The sequence below is a fragment of the Dermacentor andersoni genome, chromosome 2 (assembly GCF_023375885.2).
Source record: "Dermacentor andersoni chromosome 2, qqDerAnde1_hic_scaffold, whole genome shotgun sequence".
Taxonomy (NCBI): Eukaryota; Metazoa; Arthropoda; class Arachnida; order Ixodida; family Ixodidae; genus Dermacentor; species Dermacentor andersoni.
The window spans coordinates 88,260,551-88,283,031 of record NC_092815.1 but is presented as its reverse complement, the minus strand read 5'-3'; the positions used below and the strand labels follow the sequence as shown (position 1 = coordinate 88,283,031).

The following is a 22,481-nucleotide window of genomic DNA, read 5'->3' as shown; positions in this document are numbered from 1 at the left end:
GGTCCTTGCTGGAACGTTCGGTCGCCCGTCGACGCGCAGTCTATAACATTCAAAAGAAGCTCGGACGTATAGATATGCACACAGACATCCGCTGCCGCAACGGCGGCCGTGCGTAAGAGGTGACGTAACGGGCCGCGAAGTGGGCGGATCGATATGCTCTGACCTCCGTGTATAAACTTAACGTGATTCCCAGAAAAGTTCACCCGCTTGCATAGACTAGAAGTGGCGGAGCAGCAGCAGCTCGCGAACCGCATGTAGACCTTCTCGTGGACCACTTCCACCAGGGCAGGGTAGCAAATCGGATGTGCCTCTGGTTAGCCTCCCTGTATTTCCTCTCTCTCTCTCTTCTCGTGTCTATCAGGGCCTTCCTCATGCTTCCATTGTTCCCACACGTTTTCGGCACTCAAGGCCTTACGGGCTTTGCTGACGTTTTTAAGGGCTTGTGAATTGTGCGACCGCCTTTGAATGTTGTAGCGCGTAGCATCGCGTTACTGTGTGAATATTTCTCTTTTTTTCTCTCTTTTTTTTCTTTCTAATTTTATTTCCTTTACCCCTTTCCCCGACACAGGGTAGCCAGCCGGTACTTACACTGGCTAGCCTCCCTGTCTTTCATTCCGTTTTCTCTCTCACTCTGTATCTCTCTCTTTTCAACTGTAGATTCAAATCTTCTCCTGCCTGTCAGTGGTCGGAATGGGAAAATGCAAGATAGCTCCATGTTTTCTAAAATATCAAATTTCAAGATTTCGCTTTACCTAGAAAACCAGCTTGGGTGTACCCAAATGGTTCACTGATACCTTTAATGCAACAAAAAATAAAGCCGGACATCCGCTTTGGGGAACATGGCACTGAGCTTGACCCATGTCCCTCAAAAAAGTCTAACATTGCAATTCACTTGCAGTTAGAAACGCTAACTGGCAGCAAAAAGTAACTAAAGAAGTCACTAAGTCTCCAAAAAGGGGTGGTCGTTGTTAAGGTGACTAAAAACTCGCTAAATTTAGCGACCCTCTCGTTAAGTTATCAACACTGGTTTCTGCTACTTACGTTACCCTGTCGTGCAATCGCTGTCTGCTCCGATTTAAGCAGATCCAGTAATGTGATGGCTTTTGCCGAAATAGGAAGCTTTCGTGACTGTACACGAATGCCGAAAACTGAAACAGTGCCTCTTAGCAGGGAGGCTCAGAAGTGAAAAGACGGTAACTGGAATTGAGGACTGAAACTTACATTCTTTGCCGCGGCTCTGCATGGTGACACTGGGGTGAACATTTTCGGGGCTCGTTGAGCATGTTTGTCAGGAGGCCTCGTGGTATAGAACAACCAGTCTGCGAGAAATAGATGCAGGGGCAAAGCCATTATTGCCCTTTTGCCAACAGTCTAGAACGGCCGTGAGTGTTGAATGTTTATTAATGAACTTATCACCTCGTTGTTAAACATACTTCTATAAGTGACACCTAAAGAGGCCTCGTGTAAGGCATTTCATCATTACTGACGAGCAATGAATTGATGTAAGCTTACATCTATTTCAGAGTTTGACTTTACTTGCGTAGTGCTGCCAGCTAATTTACTGCCGAGTTGTGCGTATAGGGGCAACGCCTGCTACTCGGATTCCGTTGTTTCGTAGCTGAAGCGCTGCGGCGGCTCTGTTGTTGTATTGTACGATGATTTTAACGCGGTGCTTATACGGGAGAGGCGTTGGGGCACCTTCCTCGCGCGTGTTGCACACGGAGTCCAAGAAGAGCGCGTCTCCTTGGAGGCACCGAGTGCGCGGCCCCCGAGTGACGTGAGCCGTGAAAGGGCCGCAAACAAGCCGCGAGTTCGTCACGCTGCGACAGCCACGGCGACGTCAATCACGTCGTCGCCACCGAGGCCGCCGACGCCTCCGCCGCTGCTGCTTACTCCACCGCTTACTGACACGAGGGAGTTCGAATAGAGTCCTCCTGCTCTGTACCTTGCGCGAGACGCATGAACGAAAATTGCCTCTTTCAGAGAGAAAGGGCGTGTACTCACTTACGGCTCGTTCGAGTGGTCGTTCTAGAACGCTCTGGCTGTGCTAAAGGTCGTCAAAACATCCCTACAGCTGTATAAGTAGATTACGATCGCACAGTATAGCGACAATATGGATTCACTATAGCTGTGAAGCCCGCTTATATGCTCGCACTGAAGCTTAGCTGCCGTATTACACGATATCTTTAGTGCTGCCGGAGCGATCTAGAACGGCCCCTCGAATGCGTCGTTATAGAGAAAAGCAAATAGATAGGCGTGAGCTAATGTGCTCTACTGTATTTAGGCTGTCTATGGATTTAGGCTGTCTATATATACCAACGGCATACTTTAGATCCAACTATACGGCCCCGAGCAGTGGTATAGTTATAAACTCGAGTTCACCCTGACGTCGTGTAGAATTGCAACAGGGCTTCGTTTTTGATGCCGCAGAACAGGTTTGTTAACCTTACTTGCGGTGATCTCTGTTTCTTTTATATGTATAGTTCCGGTGCCACTTAACCTCGCCAGAGGAATATACTCTTATACTTGATCTCTTAAATATAGAACTATACGTGCAAGATTCATTTGGAGTCAAGCAGCAGTGCTGCGACATTAAACAGAACCAAGGAAGAAACTGCCCCACAGGCGCTTATCGCAACGATTTCCTTTTTTTTTTTTCGAGGAACGCAGTTTATTTTTATTTTTTTAACGTTTAGCTTTTTGTGCATCAGTATAATGTTTCCATTCCAGTTTCCTGGGACCCTTCAAGTCGATAGACACTTCGTACAGACAGCCGCCACTTTTTCTAGCATTATGTATCCTCCATCTTTGATTAAATAGACTGTTATTCCATCCTCTCCTGCTGCTTTTCCCCGTTTCATGTCTTGCAAGGCCCTTCTAACCTCATCGCTAGTTATAGGGGTCTCTGCAACCTGTTCATTTCTACTTCGAATAGAGGTATCGTGGCTCCTCTCTGTACTGTACAGGTTAGTACAGAATTCTTCCGCTGCTTTTACTATACCTTCTAGATCGCTGATGATATTACTCTGCTTATCTTTCGGTGAATACATCTTGGTTTATCCTATGCCAAGTTTCCTTATCACTGATTTCATGCTGCGTCCATTTTTTACGGCTTGCTCAGTCCTTGTCACGTTATAATTTACAATATCCCTTATTTTCTCCTTGTTTATCAGTTTGGCAGTTCCGCGAATTCTATCTTATCTCTTGAGTAGGAGACTCATTCTTTTTCGTTTCTTTATTAGGCCATTTGTTACTTGGGAGAGCTTGCCTACTGGTTGGCTTGGTGCCTTGCCTCCCACTTCAATTGCTGCCTCTGAAGCCAGCCTAGTTACGGTTTCATTTATTAGCTCTATGTCGTCATCATCTCTCTGTTCTAAGGCTGCATATTTGTTTGCGAGTACCAGCCTGAATTTGTCTGTACTATCCTGGGATGGGGCATAAAGTATAAAATCAATTTCATTTCTTGTTTCATCATTAGGGCTTGTCCAGGTCCATTTTCTGTTGCTGCGCTTCCCGAAGGAGGTGTTCATTATTCGCAGTTTATTCCTTTCTGCGAATTCTACCAGCATCTCTCCTCTAGCTTTCCTAAGCCCATTAGCTCACTACCAGCATTATACAAAATATTCACCAAGATAATTTCCAATAGAATATGGGAAACACTGGAATTTAGTCAACCAAGGGAACAGGCTGGCTTCAGGAAGGGATACTCTATATACAATGGATCACATCCATGTCATTAATCAGGCAATCGAGAAATCCTCAGAATACAATCAGCCTCTCTATATGGCTTTCATAGATTACGCAAAGGCATTTGATTCAGTAGAGATACCAGCAGTCATAGAGGCACTACATAATCAAGGAGTACAGGCCGCTTACGTAATATCTTGGAAAATATCTACAGAGATTCCACAGTTACATTAATTCTACACAAGAAAAGTAGGAAGATACCTGTAAAGAAAGGGGTCAGACAACGAGACACAATCTCTCCAAAGCTATTCAATGCGTGCTTGGAAGAAGTATTCAAGCTAATAAACTGGGAAGGCTTGGGAGTAAAGATCAACGGTGAATGTCTCAGCTACCTTCAGTTTACCGATGACATTGTTCTATTCAGCAACAATGCAGACGAGTTACAACAAATGACTGAGGGCCTTAACAGAGAGTGTAAGAGTGGGGTTGACGACTAATATGCAGAAAACAAAGATAATCATGCATAGCCGGCCAAGGCAACAAGAGTTCAGGATCGCCAGTCAGCCTCTATAGAGCCTGTGAAGGAATACGTTTAACTAGGTCAATTACTCACAGGGAATCCTTACAACGAGAAGGAAATTCACAGAATAAAAATGGGTTGGATCGCACACGGCAGACACCGTGAGCTCCTGAGTGGAACCTTACCATTATCATTGAAAAGGAAGGTGTACAATCAGTGCATTTTACCGGTGCTTACATATGGGGCAGAAACTTGGAGACTGACAACGAAGCTTGAGAACAAGTTAAGGACCGCGCAAAGAGCGATGGAACGAAGAACGCTAGGCATAACTTTAAGAGTCAGAAAGAGAGTGGTTTGGATCAGAGACCAAACTGGTATAGCCGATATTCTAATTGACATTATAAGAGAAAAAAGTGGAGCTGGGCAGGTCATGTAATGCGCAGGTTAAATGACCGGTTGGAAAAATGTCACATACAACGCGTCAACAAAAAGTAGAGGCAAGCAAATGTGTGCAGAAAAAGTTTACAAAAGCTGTCTAGTTAATTCGATGTTCATTTCCGAATGCAATGTGGTAATTTCCTTAAATTTGTAAATAATTGTCTAGCTCAGTGCAGAGGCTGAGGCTGCCAAAATTTGTGCCCTCACGGGAAGCTATAGTTTAGGAATTTCAGGGTTGCATCACCACCCCGTTTCGTATGTCTCGTTTGTACGCTTTAAATATTGAAACTTTACCATGTGTGTGTGAGGGTGCATTCGTACCTATGAGTCTCCTTCACTCGTTAATATCTCGCCTGCCGCGATATTACCTACACCTCATGTACATGTCAACGAAGTACATGTCAACGAAGTACAAGTACAACGAAGTACATGTCAGACAGCAGTTTCTTTGTGCGAATTCGGCCTTTTCTACTATAGTATTTCGCTTTACTTTCTGCCGCTATATTTGATTGTCTAACAAGGCCTTCGAGCTAAAGCATTTCGAAAGTTCAATGATACGTTAAGGCAGGCTCAACAAACATTAAATTTTGCATTGCTCTACTTTGGAACGACTTGCCGGCGAAGATTACCGAAGTTTACTTGAAAAAGAAGTTAAGGAAATGAAAATAATTGGAGCGGCAGCATATACTCTTTAGAAACTTTTAAACGTAGGACGCTACTGTAACAACGGTCTCGGTATGCAAGTGCTCTCAAAGGCTGTATACTTTCAAGCGTCGGGGCCTATATACAGGGTGTTATACAGGGTGTTTCAGCAAACAGTTTCAGTTTTTTTTTTTTCTTGTCTTTTTTATTTTATTTTATTGCCTGTGGCAGACAGCACAATTCTAGTTCATGATCCGGTCCACTCGACAAGGCCGACATTGCTTGCAAAAAAAATGAACTACATAATTGACTAAACAACAAACATTCACTCATTAAGTTTTTAACTAATTACCTTATGTTACATATTGCAATTTACAAATTCTAGCGGGTCAGACTGCACGGCATATCCACTTGAAAAGAATTCTGTGGATGACATCATTTATGAGATATGCGCCGTCAAACTTGCGGTAAAGGTACACTGTCGTTTCAGATATTTTTTTAACAAAACGTCAACTTATGCACTGAATTACAAAAGGGACTCGACCACGTACCAATCCATTTCTCCGCAAAAGTCGAGAATCAATATCTCGAAACTCGTGTCATCTAGAGAATTCGTTCCAAATGGATCTACCTTGCGAACTCCCCGGCTAGTATTTGTAAATTGCAATATGCGCTATATGATAATTAGTTAAAACTTAATTCGTAATGTTTGTTAATTACTCGTACGCATTTTTCATTAGCGGATTATGCGTTAAAATCTTTTTGTGCAAGTAATGTCCGCCCCTTCGAGTAGACCAGCTCATGGACTAGAATTTTGCTCTCTGGACACACGCAATTCTTAAATATTTTTTGAAAGTTCGCTGAAACAGCCGGTATGTATACGCTCTTCATTCCTTCATCCGCGTGCTTGTAATATACCTTCTGGAGACCGTAACCATCCACTCCTCGGGCATTAAAGTCGATCCTCTCGTCACCGTTATGCCTCGCGACCGTCGCGCGAGCAACTTATTTGCGCTCTCGGGCGCAAAATTTGCCGTTGCTCGGCAAGTACGCGTTTCCTCGTCATCGCCCTCTGCCACGGTTGCCGTGCGGCATCCACCGCGCACGCGAACGACTCTCGCGCGTACGCGAACGCACACGCGAGATCTACGACGCGCTCAAGAAGAGACGGAGAGAGTGAGTAGTCGAGCAGCGCACCGAGGAAGGAGGACAAGGGGAAGGCGCTGTGCTCCATCACCTGCGTTTGACGTCCCCAGGTCGGAGGCTAAGCGGCGAGCAATGGAAGGAGAACCCCTCCGCGTAGCAGAGCTGCTACGGGGAGAAGGCCTCGGCTCTGTAGCTGTGTACAGCGCGCGCTGCCAGGCAGCAGCAGCAGCAGCAGCAGCAGCAGCCCACCTCTCCCGTTGCGCTCGCAGGCGGACGGACCGGCGAGGGAACGCAGCCGTGGCCGCGTGTACTTGTTGCTGGCCTGCGTGCGTGTGTGCGTGCGGCCGTTTCGTTCGATGAGTTATAACGAGTGCTTTCTACCCTCTTTCCTCGCCTACGCATTTTATTCGTTTGTTTGCTTTCCTTTTCCTCCGTCCCCTTCGTAGCTTTTCAGGCGATCGCTGATTTCTTCTTACTTCTTGGACGTTGCCAAAAGAATTCGGATGTGTACACAGTCACGGGCAGAAAATTCTTCTACTCAACTAAAAAGAAAGAAAGGAAACGAAAAGACTGAGAACTACGCGTTCTAAACGATAATAAGGAACGAATGATGGCAAAAGGGATGACTATCTGAGAGGGAATGGGTGGCGAATCGAGTAGTGCCTGTATTGGGCACTCGACGATTGTTGCTTTGTTCTTCAACCATTGCGCGAACGGTCGAGTGAGAGTAAAGCTGGCGGTGAAGACAGAGCAGTGAGGGCAGGATGTGGAGTGGTTGCGATAGGCACCTCTGTAGTCACTGGTACAAAATGCACGAAGAGGAACAAGGACAACAACCTCGCCAAATAATATATACTTGCATCGGTCCCGTGTTGAACACCTATAGTTGCTGTGGCGCTTGGCTACCTGTAACGCCACTGAAATCTGCTGAAGCTGACGGATGTTGTTGAACACTTGTCGGAGACTTGTGTGCTCTACTATACGAACTATTGAAGGGCGGTAATCGCGGCTGACAATCCTGACGAGCATACGTGGAGAATACGGTTCTGAGTTCGCCGCAAATTGCATTGTTTCAGCAACGCTATTCTACGCTCGTAAACCTGCTCGTTCGCATTCCTCGCTTTGGAAGGCCAATAACGCACGGTGCAATTTAGAGCGCCCGCCGCGAACAACAGAGCTTAGTTCGCAAAGGTCACAAAGGACTCACTTTACACGTACGGTGCGAAAGCACGGCCCTGTAACTATGAGTCCACGCGTTCGGGATACAAAAGCAGACGAACTGCGCAGAAAGGAGCGAAAACCCGCCGTTCGCGAGCGTGATACCTTAGAGTATCAATAGAGTTGTCTGCTCCTTTTTGGACGCGCGCGTGGTATAAACCGCGAGTGAGCGATGTTCTGCGGGTCCATTTCGCGATATCGTTCTCTGCTTGCGCGTACGCGCACAATGTAATGACGTCGAACTACTATACTGCCGCGCGGACAAAAAGGCCGAAACCGCACCCATTCGTTCATTCTCCACGCACGACGTGCGCGGAGGCGTCGAATACGTGCGCGCTTCCGCGCACCGCCAGCGAGGCGTCTCCCCTGCATGCATATATATATGTACGGAGCGAGAAAGCTCGGTGTGCACGCGGATATCGCGCAGCTGCAGGAGTTTCGGGTTACGCTGCAGTCCCGGTGCTCGGCCTTTCTTCTTAGAAGCACTTTCTCCTCCCCTTTTATCTGCGGTTCTTAGTTTCCTTTTCGATTCCTCCCCCCCCCCCCCCCTTTTTTTTTCTTGTGCCACGGGAGAGCTTTGTTAACAGCAGTTTTTGGGGTGGCATCTCTTTGCTTTATATGCACAGCCGGCGCACCTGAGTCTGCCAGAGAAGTAGCGGTGTACTGAGGCGTCTCAAAACGTAAAGCCGTGTATACGTATAGATACGTGCAACCGGTGCACGGGGTCGCGCGAAAACAGAAGGCACTATCGATGCGTGCATGGGTTTCAGAGCCGCTAACTTGCATGTTATCTGGAGATCTTTAACCATATAGAGGATATATGAGCCCGTCTTAAAACCGCTATTCTTGGGCGTGTCTTCTGTCCTGTGATCAGAAACTCCGACAGAAGGGTTTGAGCGCAGTGAGGCGCTTTGCCGGCCGTCTCGCCCGAAATGCCATGCAGTGGCAGTGATTGCTACAGCGAAATTTTGCGCGGAGTGTAAAACTCGCTGTACTTCGGTCTTTATGTACACATACTTCGCAGTAAAAGAAAAAATTTGCTACGGTGAACGAACGATCTCTTGATTACTGCGAGGCTCAAGTTTGGCTGTGCATATGGGGCCAGCACATCCGGTACTGCTATTGTCTAGGCGCGACACAAGGGCGAGGCAAATGTCATCCACACGACACGACGCCGGCCGGCCGGCTGGACCGTGTGTGGGCGCCATATTACGCCAGCCCACAAGCCTGTGCAGAGGAACGCACTAAGCGGTAACAAAGGCTCTGCAAATCAACAATAAGAGCATTTATTCCAACAAACATAATTTATTACAACATACGAGGCAAATTATATCAAGCGGACAGTACGAACAAGAAAAGAGCTATTTGATTATCGAAACTAACACTAGGTTACTGCAGAATCGGCGGCCACCGAGTAACGTACGAACAGTTAAAGTATAGCCACAAATAGGTTTGCAAGTACATGAAATTGAATTAGTATAGTGTGTTACGCATGGAACAAGAGTATATTTCTACAGCATGAACCAGAAAACAAGATTAAATTTATTTAGGCCACGAAGCATATGGTAATGAGCTGTTTATTGAACAGAGCTCAATATTGCAATTACCGCGCACGAACAAGAAGTTAACGAGATAATTACTGAGCAATCGCTAATAGTTCCTCGTGATAACCGAACTAGTTTACACAGGTTTCACAAGTCAGATCACCTGCGTTCTTCACTAACAGTGTGGCAGTGCACGTGTTGTGCTCAGTAGCTGAACTTATCAGCATTGCTTGCAAGGTTCAGACCGAAGAAACCTTTATTGAAAACTGTAGGCCACTTATTACGTGGCTTCGAAATATGAACATTGAAGTCCCCGGTGATTTTCATTGGTGCATTGCAGAGCACGTGCTGCCCGAGGCCACGCCAATCCAAGACAGTGACAATGACGAGTCGCGCCTACGTGTCAGAGTAGGCTATAGGTCCTGTTTGCTCACAATCGAGAACCAATCTCAAAAAGAATGCCGAGAGAATGCCCGAATTTTTTGCCGAGGTGAGACGAAGGGTACAGCGAAAGCCTGCGCCATTCAGTTGCCGGGAAGGGAGCAAGCGGGTTGGAAATGGCCACACGTTTCGCCTGAAGCGGCAAAGCCGGTTGCCGCCATGGCGGGCGATGACGTAGTTTCCGTGAAACGGAAGTCTAGCTGTGGGATAAATAAAGAAAAACAGCTTCGGCACGGTAAACAAAACCTTAGGAAACCAGACAGTGATACGCTCAATCGTCGCAGCACATGCATCTGTACATGCTGCGAAATCGCGCTCTCACGAACCAGCTTTGTTGCATGAGTTGACTTATATATCTCAGCAAAATATTGCACAGGTAACCGTAAGAAACGCAAATTGATTGACGGATTGGCGATATCTTTTTTTTTTTGCTTATGCTTTTTAGCCTGTATAAACTTGCTAAAACCAAGGAATAGAAAATCAGTAGGTATCATCCTTTACTTAGAATAGAGAATGGTGCCACAAAGTTTCTGAAAGGTACAGCTCGTTGTTCTTATACGGCCACAGTTCTGTTATCCCCGCGATTCGTTCGCCGCAGCACCTTGCTTTGGCACCGACGCTTTGGCATCGCTCAGTGGAGCGCATAACGCGAAGGCCACATTCTCTTTTGCACAACCACGGCGGCAGGTTGTGCACAACGTGCCGCCGTGATTGTGCAAAAGAGAATGGCACATTCAGACACTCTAACGCAACGGAGCATTTTTTTATTATTATTCTTATGCAACGCGGCCCCAAGCTCGCGTAAATTTGCTGAAAGCATCGCTGGTAGCGACTGCAAAGCAGCTCGAGCAAGCAGCGATCGCGCACGAGAGAACGTCTGGGGGCTCGCGTGTCACTCATTCAACCAAACACCGAATGCCAACCTTGATCGATTCGTTAAATATATGCGCGTGCCGCACGGCCGGCGGTGAGCCGCACAGCGGCCCGCGGGCTGGTGGGCAGCCAGGCACCGTCGCTGCCGCGTATCTGCTGGCAAGCAGTCCGCGGAGCCTTGGCGCGGCGTTCGCGTGTGTAATACACCGACCGAGTGTGACTGACACCGACGACCGATCGCGCACGTTTTGCGTTGGTCGCGGACCGAATTGCGACAGTGTGCAGACAGCGGAAGAGGCGACTCGCGCGCTGTCAGTCCTCGTTCGCGCAACCTTGGAGGCGCCGCGGACACCTCCTCGTTCGAATGAACGCGCGCCGTTGCGACAGTGCGCGCGCATGCAGACGCCGTACGTGCAGGCCGCCGGACAGGTCGTGTTCTCGCGTGCCCGCGCGGCGCCGAGGCAGCTCGGCTTCGGATTCTCGCACGTGACGTTCCACGTTCGGCCGACGCCTGCAGACGAATGCGTGCCGGTGGGCGCTCTGAGATCGTATACCAGAGAATGATCATTTAAAATACATATATATATATGTATGTATGGATAGAATGTAGAGTTTCGATTGCAACGAACGAACGGTGCAGGGAGAGTTGGAATCGCGCGGAGCCGTGGCGCTGCAGGGCGGCTGCGGAAGTGACAGCGGCCGACCTTCGGCCGTCTTGTTTTCTAACCGCGGAGAAACGACAATCGGTCACGCGCTTCTGAACGTGGCCTTACACCACCGTGTGCAAGCACGACTCCGCAGGTCAAAACAGCGAGCGACACGATTACGTCAAGTGTTATATGGCCGGGTCGTTGAACCGACAGCGCATACACACAGTTCTGTGATTCGATGGTTGGTATTATAGCGATGCTTGCAGATCTCATAGACTATAGACACCGTTGATAGCCCCCGCAAGTTTGACGTATAGATGAGATGCGAACGGTGAGGAGTTTAACCGGAAGACAAACATTCAGTTTGCTACCGTGCACTGTAAAGGGTATAAGAAGACAGAAGGATAAAAACAAAAGAAAATATTCGTGTTAGTTTATGGGAGGGGGGGGGGGGGCACCTGCGTGGCGAGACTATAGCACAACCTGCACGACCGGCCTTACTTCAGTGTCATAACAGCGCCACCCCCTCTCCACTTGCTCAACACACGTACACCCGGCCTTCCTATATATTGAAATTTTAATGATCGCCAAAAGAGCCTCGATTCTTCGCTGGACCTGCCATGATAACTACTATGTGCGCCTCTATAGAGTGCAGCGAGAGCAGAGATTAAGTACAAGCACGATGACCTCGCAGAAGAAACTTGCAGCAATGCTTGCTCATGATCGGCAACGCAGACTCTATGCAGGCGGCTTTCAGCATCACTCCGCTCTTATATACGTGAAAAGGTATCTGTAATCGCACTATAGGAAACAGACAATGGGGCGTTATAAAGCGTACCGCGAGCGAGTGAAACAGCAAGCAGCAGCGTAATGCGAGCGTATCGTTCGGTGCGCGTAATAAATTGTTGCGAGTTCAACCTGTCAACGGGTCAAAGCGGGAAGCGGAAGATGACGCCGAGCGCTTGAGACGAAACACGCGGACACGCATATTTTTTTGTGCAACGGCCCTCGATTTCCTGGAATCGCGTCACGATATAAGGGTTCGCAGTGTTCGACGAGAGCTGTATAGGCGGCGCGGGTCGCGCTTTTGTTTGTTGACACGGAGACGCCGAGCTGTATAGACGACGGCGGCTTCACAGGAAGTACATATAGATCGTACACGCCGCCCCATAGATCACAAAAGGAATCGCGCTTCTCTGTAATTCCGAATGTGCGTGCGCCGCTTATATATATATATATATATATATATATATATATATATATATATATATATATATATATATATATATATATGTAGGCTTTGTTTTATCCTTCGAGCCAATAGATGCCGTGCCGCCTGCGGGAGCGACAAGTATATCCAGATGATACTCGAGGGGACACTCTCGTAGCGCCTTGCAGCTGGGCGTACAAATCGCCGGAGTGATCCAGCGGGAGGCGTGTAATTTCATACGTGCCACGCGCAAGCAGTCGCGGTCTGTGCGGGAAGTTAGACAAAACCTCCACGATCCTTGTCTGGTCGCGTCGCACTTGACGATACGCAGGAGGCGACCACGGAATTCACGCTGCGCGATGACTCTATACGTGATGTTTAGTAGGCAACCTCGTTTTAATGATATACACACATGCTCTGCGACGAAGGGATTTGATCGCGGATGACTAAGGCAGCAGCAGTTTGGGCTTGTTGCTATGCTTTACCTGGAGACAGTAGGAAAGGCAATGACAGATACACAGGGATCTGTTTCACTACCGTATCTGTCCTTGAATTTTTTCTCTTTTTTTTAGCGATAAATCCATGATTATCGTAAATGCGACCCGTGTCTGTGTGTGCACGAAACTGATTTCCCGCGCAATCATTGCGCATAGTGTGAATCTCGTAATGCTCTAAGTACAAGAAAGAAGGTCGCGAGACATTTATACTTGTAAAACGCACTGTTTTCAGTGCGAATATAGTAATAACATCTTCAATTAACTGCGAGCGCGGTCTTGCCATGTACAAAGGGCAGCTAATTGCGGCGCAGTCATTTTTACGATCATGCAGCGCATGCGTGCAGACTTCGTGCGTGTTATAAGGTACAAAATGTGCACACCTACTAAATAGTCACGTGCGCAATACGATATTGTGATGACACCACGTGCAACAGACAAGCACCAATGTGTGCATTCTGAACTTCATATTCATTTCAACTTTTCTCAATAATTTCAACATTTCCTAATTTCAATTTATTGAGAATATTGTGTTTGCTACTGAGTCTGAGCTGTGTTGCCATTATGAACTGACGTTTTAGTCTTTATGATGTTCTGTTTTGTTTGGTGCCTAGAGATTGTATACTTTCCAACGTCCGTGCGTACATTTATTTTCAGTTGAATATCTGCCCATCTTTGAATATTGTACTTTGTATTATGTTCAGATTTGTCCTCTCCCAATCCTGTTATAGTCCCTCTGGGACTGATAGTATCAATAAATGAAATGAAATGAAACAATGAAAGATGCCGCCAGCAATTTCATTGCATCTCATTTTATTGTTTCCGATTCACTATACAGGTCAGAGGAAGGTACGGCAAATATTCAATGCGTAGAAGTGCACGTTCAAGTTAGGAAAATGTTCGCATGTCAATAAAGGTCTAGAGTGCCGACGCTAAGATGATATCGCGGTAGGAGCAAATTAAGTGCGGAAGTTGTGAGAGGAACATCATCATCATCATCATCATGTTTTATGTCCACTGCAGGACGAAGGCCTCTCCCTGCGATCTCCAATTACCCCTGTCCTGCGCCAACCGATTCCAACTAGTGTCCGCGAATTTCCTTATTTCATTGCTCCACCTAGTCTTCTGTCGTCCTCGATTGCGTTTCCCTTCTAATGCTACCCGTTCTGTAACCCTAATTGTCCAACGGTTATCTCACCGGCGCATTACATGACCTGCCCAGCTCCATTTTTTTCTCTTGATGTCAGTAATAATATCGGCTATACCAGTTTCCTCTCTGATCGAAACCATTCTCTTTCTGTCTTTTAAAGTTATACCTGGCATTCTTCGCTCCATAGCTCTTTGCGCGGTCCTTAACTTGTTCTCAAGCTCTTTTGTTAGTCTCCATTCCCCCCCCCCCCCCCTATGTCAGCAAATGCACTGATTGTACACCTTCTTTTTCGATGATAATGGTAAGCTTCCAGTCAGGAGCTGGCAATGTCTGCCGTACGCGATGCAACCCATTTTTATTCTTCTGTGAATTTCTTTTTCATGATCAGGGTTCCCTGTGATTAATTGACCTAGGTAAACGTGGGCCGGCTGGCGATCCCGAACTTTTGTTCCTTTGCCCGGCTATTTATCATTATCTTTGTCTTCTGCATATTAATCTTCAACCCCATTCTTGCACTCTCTCTGTTAAGGTCCTCAATCATTTGTTGTAACTCGTCTGCATTGTTGCTGAATAGAACAATGTGATCGACAAACCGAAGGTTGCTGAGATATTCGCCGTCGATCTTTACTCCTAAGCCTTCTCAGTTGAATTGCTTGAATACTTCTTCCAAGCGCGCAGTTAATAGCATTGGAGGGATTGTGTCTCCTTGTCTGACCCCTTTCTTTATAGGTATCTTCCTACTTTTCTTGTGTAGAATTAAGTTAGCTGTAGAACCTCTGTAGATATTTTCCAAGGTATTTACGTAAGCGTTCTGTACTCCTTGATTACGTAATGCCGCTATAACTGTTGGTGTCTTTACTGAATCAAATATTATATTATATTATATTATATTATATTATATTATATTATATTATATTATATTATATTATATTATATTATATTATATTTATAATACTATATTTTATATAATACTGAGAGTAAGCTAATGGGTGTATAATTTTTCAATTCTTTAACGTCTCCCTTTCTGTGGATTAGTATAATGTTTGCATTCTTCCAGTTTTCTAGGACCCTTACAGTCGATAGAGACTTCTTGTAAAAAGCCACCAGTTTTCTGAGCATTATGTCTCCTACATCTTTGATTAAATAGACTGTTATTTCATCTTCTCCTGCCGCTCTTCCTCGTTTCATGTCTTGCAAGGCCGTTCTGACCTATAACGCTAGTTATAGGTGGAGTTTCTGTATCCTGTTCATTACTGTTTCTAATTGAGGTATCCTGACTCCTCGGGGTACTGTACAGATCAATGTAGAATTCTTCCGTTGCTTTTACTATATTTTCGAGATTGCTGATGATATTACCCTGCTTATCGTTCAGTGCATACATCTTGGTTTGTCCTATATGCCAAGTTTCTTTCTGACTGATTTCAGGCTACGTCCATTTTTTACGGCTTCATCAGTCTTTCTCACGTTATAGTTTTGAATATCACTTATTTTCGCCTTGTAGAAAAACTTATGCTTGAACAAGCGCGCTTTCGGTTACCTTGTGAGCTTTTTTACATGTTTTTTGTCTCAATCCGCGCATTCACAATGCAAAAACTCGACGTCTTTTCCTCTATACTCCATAGACTATAATATAGTCGGCTACGCGATCGGCTTCAGGGCCGCGCTGTCTCTCGACTGAAGTAGACACGACGCTTCGATAACACTGCTCAACTATTGCAGATCGGTAATTTCGTCATCAGGAACTTTGGTGGTTTCGGTATTCAAAGGCACTGCAGCGGAAGTTAAATTTTCAAGGAACTCCTCGTTGCTGCAATCATTGCGGAACGTTGTTGAAGTCGCGAGATGACACAGTTAGACCTCAATTTAACGACAGTCGATTTTACGAATTTTTTTATTTAACGATGTGATTTTAGTTCCCTGGCACACATTCATAGAACCTAACGCGTTCAAAACCTATAGGCCTGAAAGGAAGTGAACGTAACGTTTCATCTCAAGTAACGAAGTACTGTGCCGAAATATGGGCAAAATATGGTTGTGCCGGTTTTCAGTTCAGGTGACGGATGCACTTCACCTGTTAAGAACGTTTGCAACTCTTATGAAGGAACAAAAGGCGCTTTCAGCAAACCCGCTGTCAATGTGTACACCGGCAAATATTGCGTCTTATGGTTATTTGCCCTAAATATAATGTCATTCGCATGAATGTTTTAAGCGCTTCCGATTAGGCGAGGTTCTCGACTTAACGAAATGAATCTCAGGTCCCATCGATTTCGTTAAATCGATGTTTTCGTTAAATTGCATATTTACAGGGTTTTGCAGAGCCCGCGTCGAAGCACCGGGGTAAAAATGACGTCTCTCGGAAGACCGGAAAAGAACAGATGTTTCATCTAGACTTTCTCTCACGTAAGACATCCGTGAAGAAGAAAGGCGCAAAGAAGTTTAACTTTCCATCTGCGGGCATCTATAGCCTTTATATGTACCCTTAATCAAGGCAGAAACTTAACCCTCATGGTGTAGCATAAAATTCAGGTCTTGCAGGCATAGCGCTTAGACGTATCACAAGCGCACTGTGTGTCTTTTTTTCTTATTATTGGTCTGAGCGCTGGTCCAGATTTACGAAACCTGAACATACAAAGCTCGTTTAGACAGAGGCTAGAACGTCTGTGAACATAGTGTCATTCTGCTATGAAGTTTATAAAACGTCGGTGGACAGCCTATACGAGCGTTCTGTTATGTCCACAAGCTGTCGAAAAAAAAACATATACAAAATTTTATCACGAAAAGACCTGAGGGAATCCACCTCTTAGAAAGCTTTCTCGATACACAACTTATTTATCCTGTGTCGACAAAAGGACGACTCTGCAGGGTCTATCTCCCTCTCAGAACGAACCAAGCAACTCCCTCTGCATGCACTCGCTTTACGCAGAGTATAATTCAGACTGCGAGCTCATCTAATATTTCTCTTTATTTCCTTTTCCTTGGACTTCCGTGTTGCAACAACTTCTGCAAGCTCTTGCGCACGTGACGCCGGCTTGTCCGGCTACAGGTCAACCGCGCTCTCCTTTGAGCACCAGTTAGAACTGCAGGCGACCCTGCATGCGTTCCTTCGAAAGTGACCGTCAAAGAAAGAATAGGCGTTTTCTACGCACGTTCTCAATCGCTTTAAGAGCCGGACGTTCCACTGCCGGCTAAGTAGCGACATATGTAACAACTCGTGCTTCCCGCCATGTGTACGACGCAGCACATGAAGAGCAGCAACACCGTGGGTGCATGAATGGACGCAACTCGCCCCGCTACGCTGCACGCATTTTGCAGACAGCCGGAACGAATGGACGGACGCAGTAATCTCCGCGGGCGCCCATTGTTGAAGGCAGTGGAGCTTCTTTGCAAAGCCCAGTGCGATTCATCATGTGGACGGATTGCGGCGCATCACACCCTTCGCCCACTCTCTCTGCCGTGCCTGCGAACGCTCTCGCCTCGAGATAGCGTTCTAGGAATTATTCATTCAAGATCACCCCAGACGTGCAGGCTCGTCCGGGTATTTCGCCGCTATAGCGTATATATATATATACAGGCTATAGCCAAGATACAATTTCTGACCCAACCGTGTTGCACTCAACGTGATAATAATCAGCTGCCCCTCCGAGACAAAAATTCACTTCGCCATTCTTCAGAGAGCGTATACACGCGCTCATCCACATAGCCTTATGGGCTATAGACGGACAATTATACATACTACTTGCAGTTAATAGACGGTTCACACACAATGTGTTAACTTTCAGGCCGCATAAGACCGTATACACATAGAATATTCGAACTTAACTTGCGCTGTTTATCATGTCTCCCTGAAGCGGCGGCCACATTTCGATGAGAAACCCCGCGTTGGCCAACGCTCTTCGGAGTTTCTCACGCAGAAACGTTCTAACCAGGCAAACGCTCAACACCGCTTCGAAGAAACCATAGGTCGAGAGATGTACCTCGAGCAAATTGCTCATCGCAGGAATAGCCAAGAATCGTTTCTGAAGCGCGACGTATACACTTCAGCCAAGGTATATAGACCTGTCCTCAAATTCGCTGTCTTGGCTTTTCCCCACGGTGAGGCAAGTAGAAGTGGTGGGAACGAGCAAATGGTCATCGCAATGACCAAGCGGTGATCTACAGACTGGTGGTCACTGAAATGTAAGGATCATAACCTATCTGTTTGTTTAATTCTTGCCGTTTTATAATTTTTCACACCAGTCTAGACTCGAACAAGGTCACGTGCCTTCCCGTTTCGAAAGCTACAGTCACAGCGACACCATAATCGTGGCGTGACGCTAGATCTTCGATTTGAGCCGCATTTCTGCATGAAACCAGAGCTTAAACTTGGAACCTTGCGCAGTCGAAATCTCGCCTATATAGATAATCTTTAACCACGAATCCTTTCCGATCCACGCTTCCGTTACTCGGATTAAACGTCCGACCTACTATTCGTCGAAGAAATGGATATGGTACTGAAAACCGCGGTGCCATGCTAACACCGATTTCTGTCCGATAATTATATGCGATGCCGCCAGACCGCTTTAATGTAACCGTCCACGGCACACCCACTCAAAGAAGAGCACAACCTACGGGAACGCAGACATCCTCCGTAAGCATGCGCACCCACGCACTCTATAACACGTATATGCGCACTCGACAATGCAGGCTGTGCCACTGGCAGTACGCTCGTGTCACGCTTTCGCAACGGGCATGGCGGATAAACGGGAGTTCGCGCGGGTGCCGCAGGAAGTCGAAAGAAGCGTGTCGAAAGAATGAAGCCAGCGCACAGTAGCGCGTTACAAAGGAGGGGGAAACAAATATAATAAAGTGTGCACAAGAGACCAAGCAGGGGGAGGGCTGGCTGAGTGAAGTAGGTATAGTGCGGCAACAAGCGTTAATCCCGCGGCCTATTCAACGCAGTCCACCACGCCACTGGGAGAAGGAGAGAAGGGTCCGGCAGAGGTACGGGCGCGCTTGGGTGTCGACCCCGGAGTCGTGGCCGTCACGCCTTCCCGCCTTGCTCCGTTGTTGCGGGGCGAAACGCGGCCGCCGCGCCGGACGATTTCGTGAGCTGTGAATTAGTTCGCCAGCGCCGCACGAACGGCACCAGCGAAACATTCACAGCTCCCCGCCTCACCGCCCTGAACGGTTGCTTGTTTCCTCTTTGCTTCCTTTCGCTACGGCCCCGGTTACACGGCACGAACAGCGGTCTCTTTGATCGCTGCGTGAATGCGGCTAAGGTTACGCGGCTAACTGCTGCACGAAGAGCGTTTGTTGCGTGTGCCGTTTCCATATTGGCGCGTGCCGGGCTGTTGAGCGTAGGGGCGTTTGTGGGCTTGCCCGTGTTGCCTTCCGAAACGGCTCATTTGTTTCGCAGCAAGTGCTTCGGGGCGCCGATAATTGCGTCCTTGCCTCTGCGGAAGGCAGTGCCGAGGTGGTAGTTTTAACTGGCACCCAATCGCGTGGATTTCGATCGCCCATGTAGTGCAAGTAGAAATGTAGAAACGGCATAAACGCACGACGGGAAGTTGTGGGCAGGTGAAGAGGCGGGTGCAATGCGGGTGAATTACCTACAGGCTGAATGGTTGAACTGTGGGTGCGATTATAGCGGGCCGAGACTGATCACTGAAGCGGGCATATGAAGCACGATGTGGCGCAACAGAACGCTGATGTTTCAAGCTCTACGGTTCCATGTTCCTGTCACGTCATATATATATCGCAGGCACTGCGAAACAGCGTCTGAGCATGAACTTGTTGGTACGGCTTCGTAACGAAAAAAAAAAAAAATAAGAGCAGCGCACCAGCAAGCATGCACTGCCTGCGGAAGACAAACTACGAAACGGATGCCCTCGGCGGAACATGAATTCAATTCTGGGGTTTTACGTGCCAAAACCACGACTTGATTATGGGGCACGCCCTAGAGGGCCCTACAGCGCTTGTCTGCGCCGTTCTTTTGGTGCCTGTTTATGTACGCGCTGTAACTGATGTTTGAAACAATGGCATGCCAACTAGCCCGTGCCCAAACCCTGCCTAGAGGGTGACCGGATTAATTTTGACCACTAGGTGATCTTCAACGTGCCCCCAATGCACGGGACCACAGGCGTTTGTTATATTTCGCCCCCATCGAAATGCGGACGCGGCGGCCGGGATTCGATCCCGCGACCTCGTGCTTAGCAGCGCAACACCATAGCCGCTAAGCCACCGCGGCGGGTCGGCGGAACATGACATCAACTGACTGAAATGGCTCACACAGAGTGATGCGATATTGCATTTGTCAGAAGCGCTAAGGTACGGGTGCAGACGGCAAAATAAGGCAACAGCAGAGAAAATGAGATGTCTGTAGGGCAAGTACCTCCCAAATTATCTTACATTTTTCCCCTTTGCACTTGTTGCGTAAAACGAAAATCAGTTCGCCGGCATTTGTGCCCAAAACAACCACATAGTGTCTCATTGATTTGTCTGATAACATTTGTAGGAAATCATGCTCCGATGACACTTGAATATAGCCGTATTAAAAAACTCTACGCTAACACTGCAGGCGACGTAGCACATTTACCAACAGACAAGCTGCATATTCGTAAACAAACAAGCACAGTAAAGAAAACGCGCACTTTGACATTTTTCCTATTCTTTGTTCACAGCCTCGAATAATGACCTACTGAAGGCCGTCATGGAAAAGTCATGGAATAATGACCTATTTTGCCGTCATGGAAAAGTCGTGTCCTCATTAGAGCAAGTCAAAGAATAAGAAAGAAAACTTTCTTTTCTCTCTCTTTTTCTTTCGCCTGCATGGAGTGTGACAGCACAGCAGTGACGCTGCATATGCGTGACGTCACGTTCTGCACTTTGTGCGCAGCGGTGACACGATGCGAAGGATGATCTTAAAGACACAGCCGGGCTTCCGCGCGCAGACACGCGGGCACGGCGTCCCCGTCTCGCTCGCGGCGTCCGAAACGCGAGCAGTATCGCAGCGCGCGCGTTAAAACGCGCTCGCGGCCGTGCGAGCGACAACCGGGCCTAGTACAACTGCGCGCTTGCGAGTGGGAAGCGAGGACTGAAAGAGAGCGCGTTTACTACGAAACTCCAACTGCGCGCCACTCACACACGGGGACACCCCGCGCGGAGGGACGAAGCGGCGGCCCAGCGAGAGACGCTACCGAAACGCCAACGTCGGCCGCACAAGCGGCGTCGGCGGGCGCAGCATGCCCGGGTGGAAACCTGCGGCGATCCCGACAGCGCGCACAGCTTGAGCGAGACAAAGGCAGAGAGCGATCGCGAGGGCTGCTGAGCCACAGTCGTCGGAGAGCGCAGGCCTTCGCGGCGGCCACAATTGCCGGGGCGGCAACGGCGTGTCTCCGATCCCCGCGGCCTGACAGCAGACAGATGGCCATCGACGCCCGCTCTCCGCAACGCGCATGTGCGTGCGTACACTACACACACGCACACGCCTTTTCGCCCTACGGTTTATACGCGAGCGGGGGGGCAAACGCCGCCGGGAATCTCGCCGAGGCGCCGCTTTCTGCGCCGTTGTTCGAACGGACAGGAGATCGGCTTGTGCCCTCCTCTTCCTGATGATGATGCTCCGGACGAGTGTGCACCGGTGTATACACGCAGACGCTACACGAGCCGCACCCCATGCGGCCCTCCTGCCCGCCTCCTGGTCCCGTTTTCCTCCGCTCTCCCTCCCATTCGCTGCCTTGCAGTGCGATTCACGAGGGCTTTTAAAAAGCGAGCGTTTAAAAACCACTTAGAACGGTGTCCTGCCAACCTCCACGTCCCCCTGCCTCTTAGTTTACTGTGTGTGCGTCTGTACGCTATTATATACTCAACACATTCTCAATTGTCCTGGGACTTAGTGGATGTACACACGTGGTCACCGCGGTGGCCGTTCAAATCGCTAGTGTTGCACGGTGTGTGCGTGAATACGCAGATGCTCTTCTTGTGTATGCGTGTGCGTGTGTGTGTTTGTTCGCCTATAGATGCTCCTTGAACTTGATAAGTGTCAGTTTGGAATGGCCGGTATTTTAGTAGCTTCATTTCCAGATCTTTATTTGTCGGTAAGCAAAACCAACCCGTGTCCTTGCATGCATCTTTGTGTCGTGTGCGTTTGATAGCGTCTTCGGTGCTGGCAACTGTGAAGGCATACGCTTCGAGATCACGTGCTGAAAAGTGTTTTAAAGGACAAAAGCACGGAACCGCTACACTGCCGCTCCGTAAGACAATCCAGCGGGAAAAAAAAATAAGATAAACATTGTGCATCGACTTTCTCGCCCTCTCAAGTGCCGAAATTCCTAGTGTAGTACTCTTCGCCAATGTTCTATACGGAAGGGAGCACGGTCCTGTGTTTTCTCTATATCAGCATCCGCCTCGGTTTTAAACGACAACTGAAGACATCCGAAACATAGCAAGGCAGTAATATGCGATTAGCTTCTGCTGCTCATTTAAAACAT

The 22,481-nt window shown here is 47.7% G+C and overlaps 1 protein-coding gene and 1 long non-coding RNA gene across 3 annotated transcripts in view; one reads left to right on the top strand and one right to left on the bottom strand.

Annotated features, from left to right (window-relative positions):
• Positions 1-22,481, top strand: part of LOC126541662 (zinc finger protein ZIC 5-like) — a 149,281-nt gene that overhangs the window by 43,997 nt on the left and 82,803 nt on the right. The window lies entirely within an intron of this gene.
• The window catches only part of LOC129387617 (uncharacterized), a 74,703-nt gene that overhangs the window by 41,765 nt on the left and 10,457 nt on the right, over positions 1-22,481 (bottom strand). The window contains exon 2 of the long non-coding RNA XR_008614794.2: positions 1,222-1,319. This is a non-coding gene — a long non-coding RNA (uncharacterized lncRNA). The remainder of the gene's footprint in view (positions 1-1,221; positions 1,320-22,481) is intronic.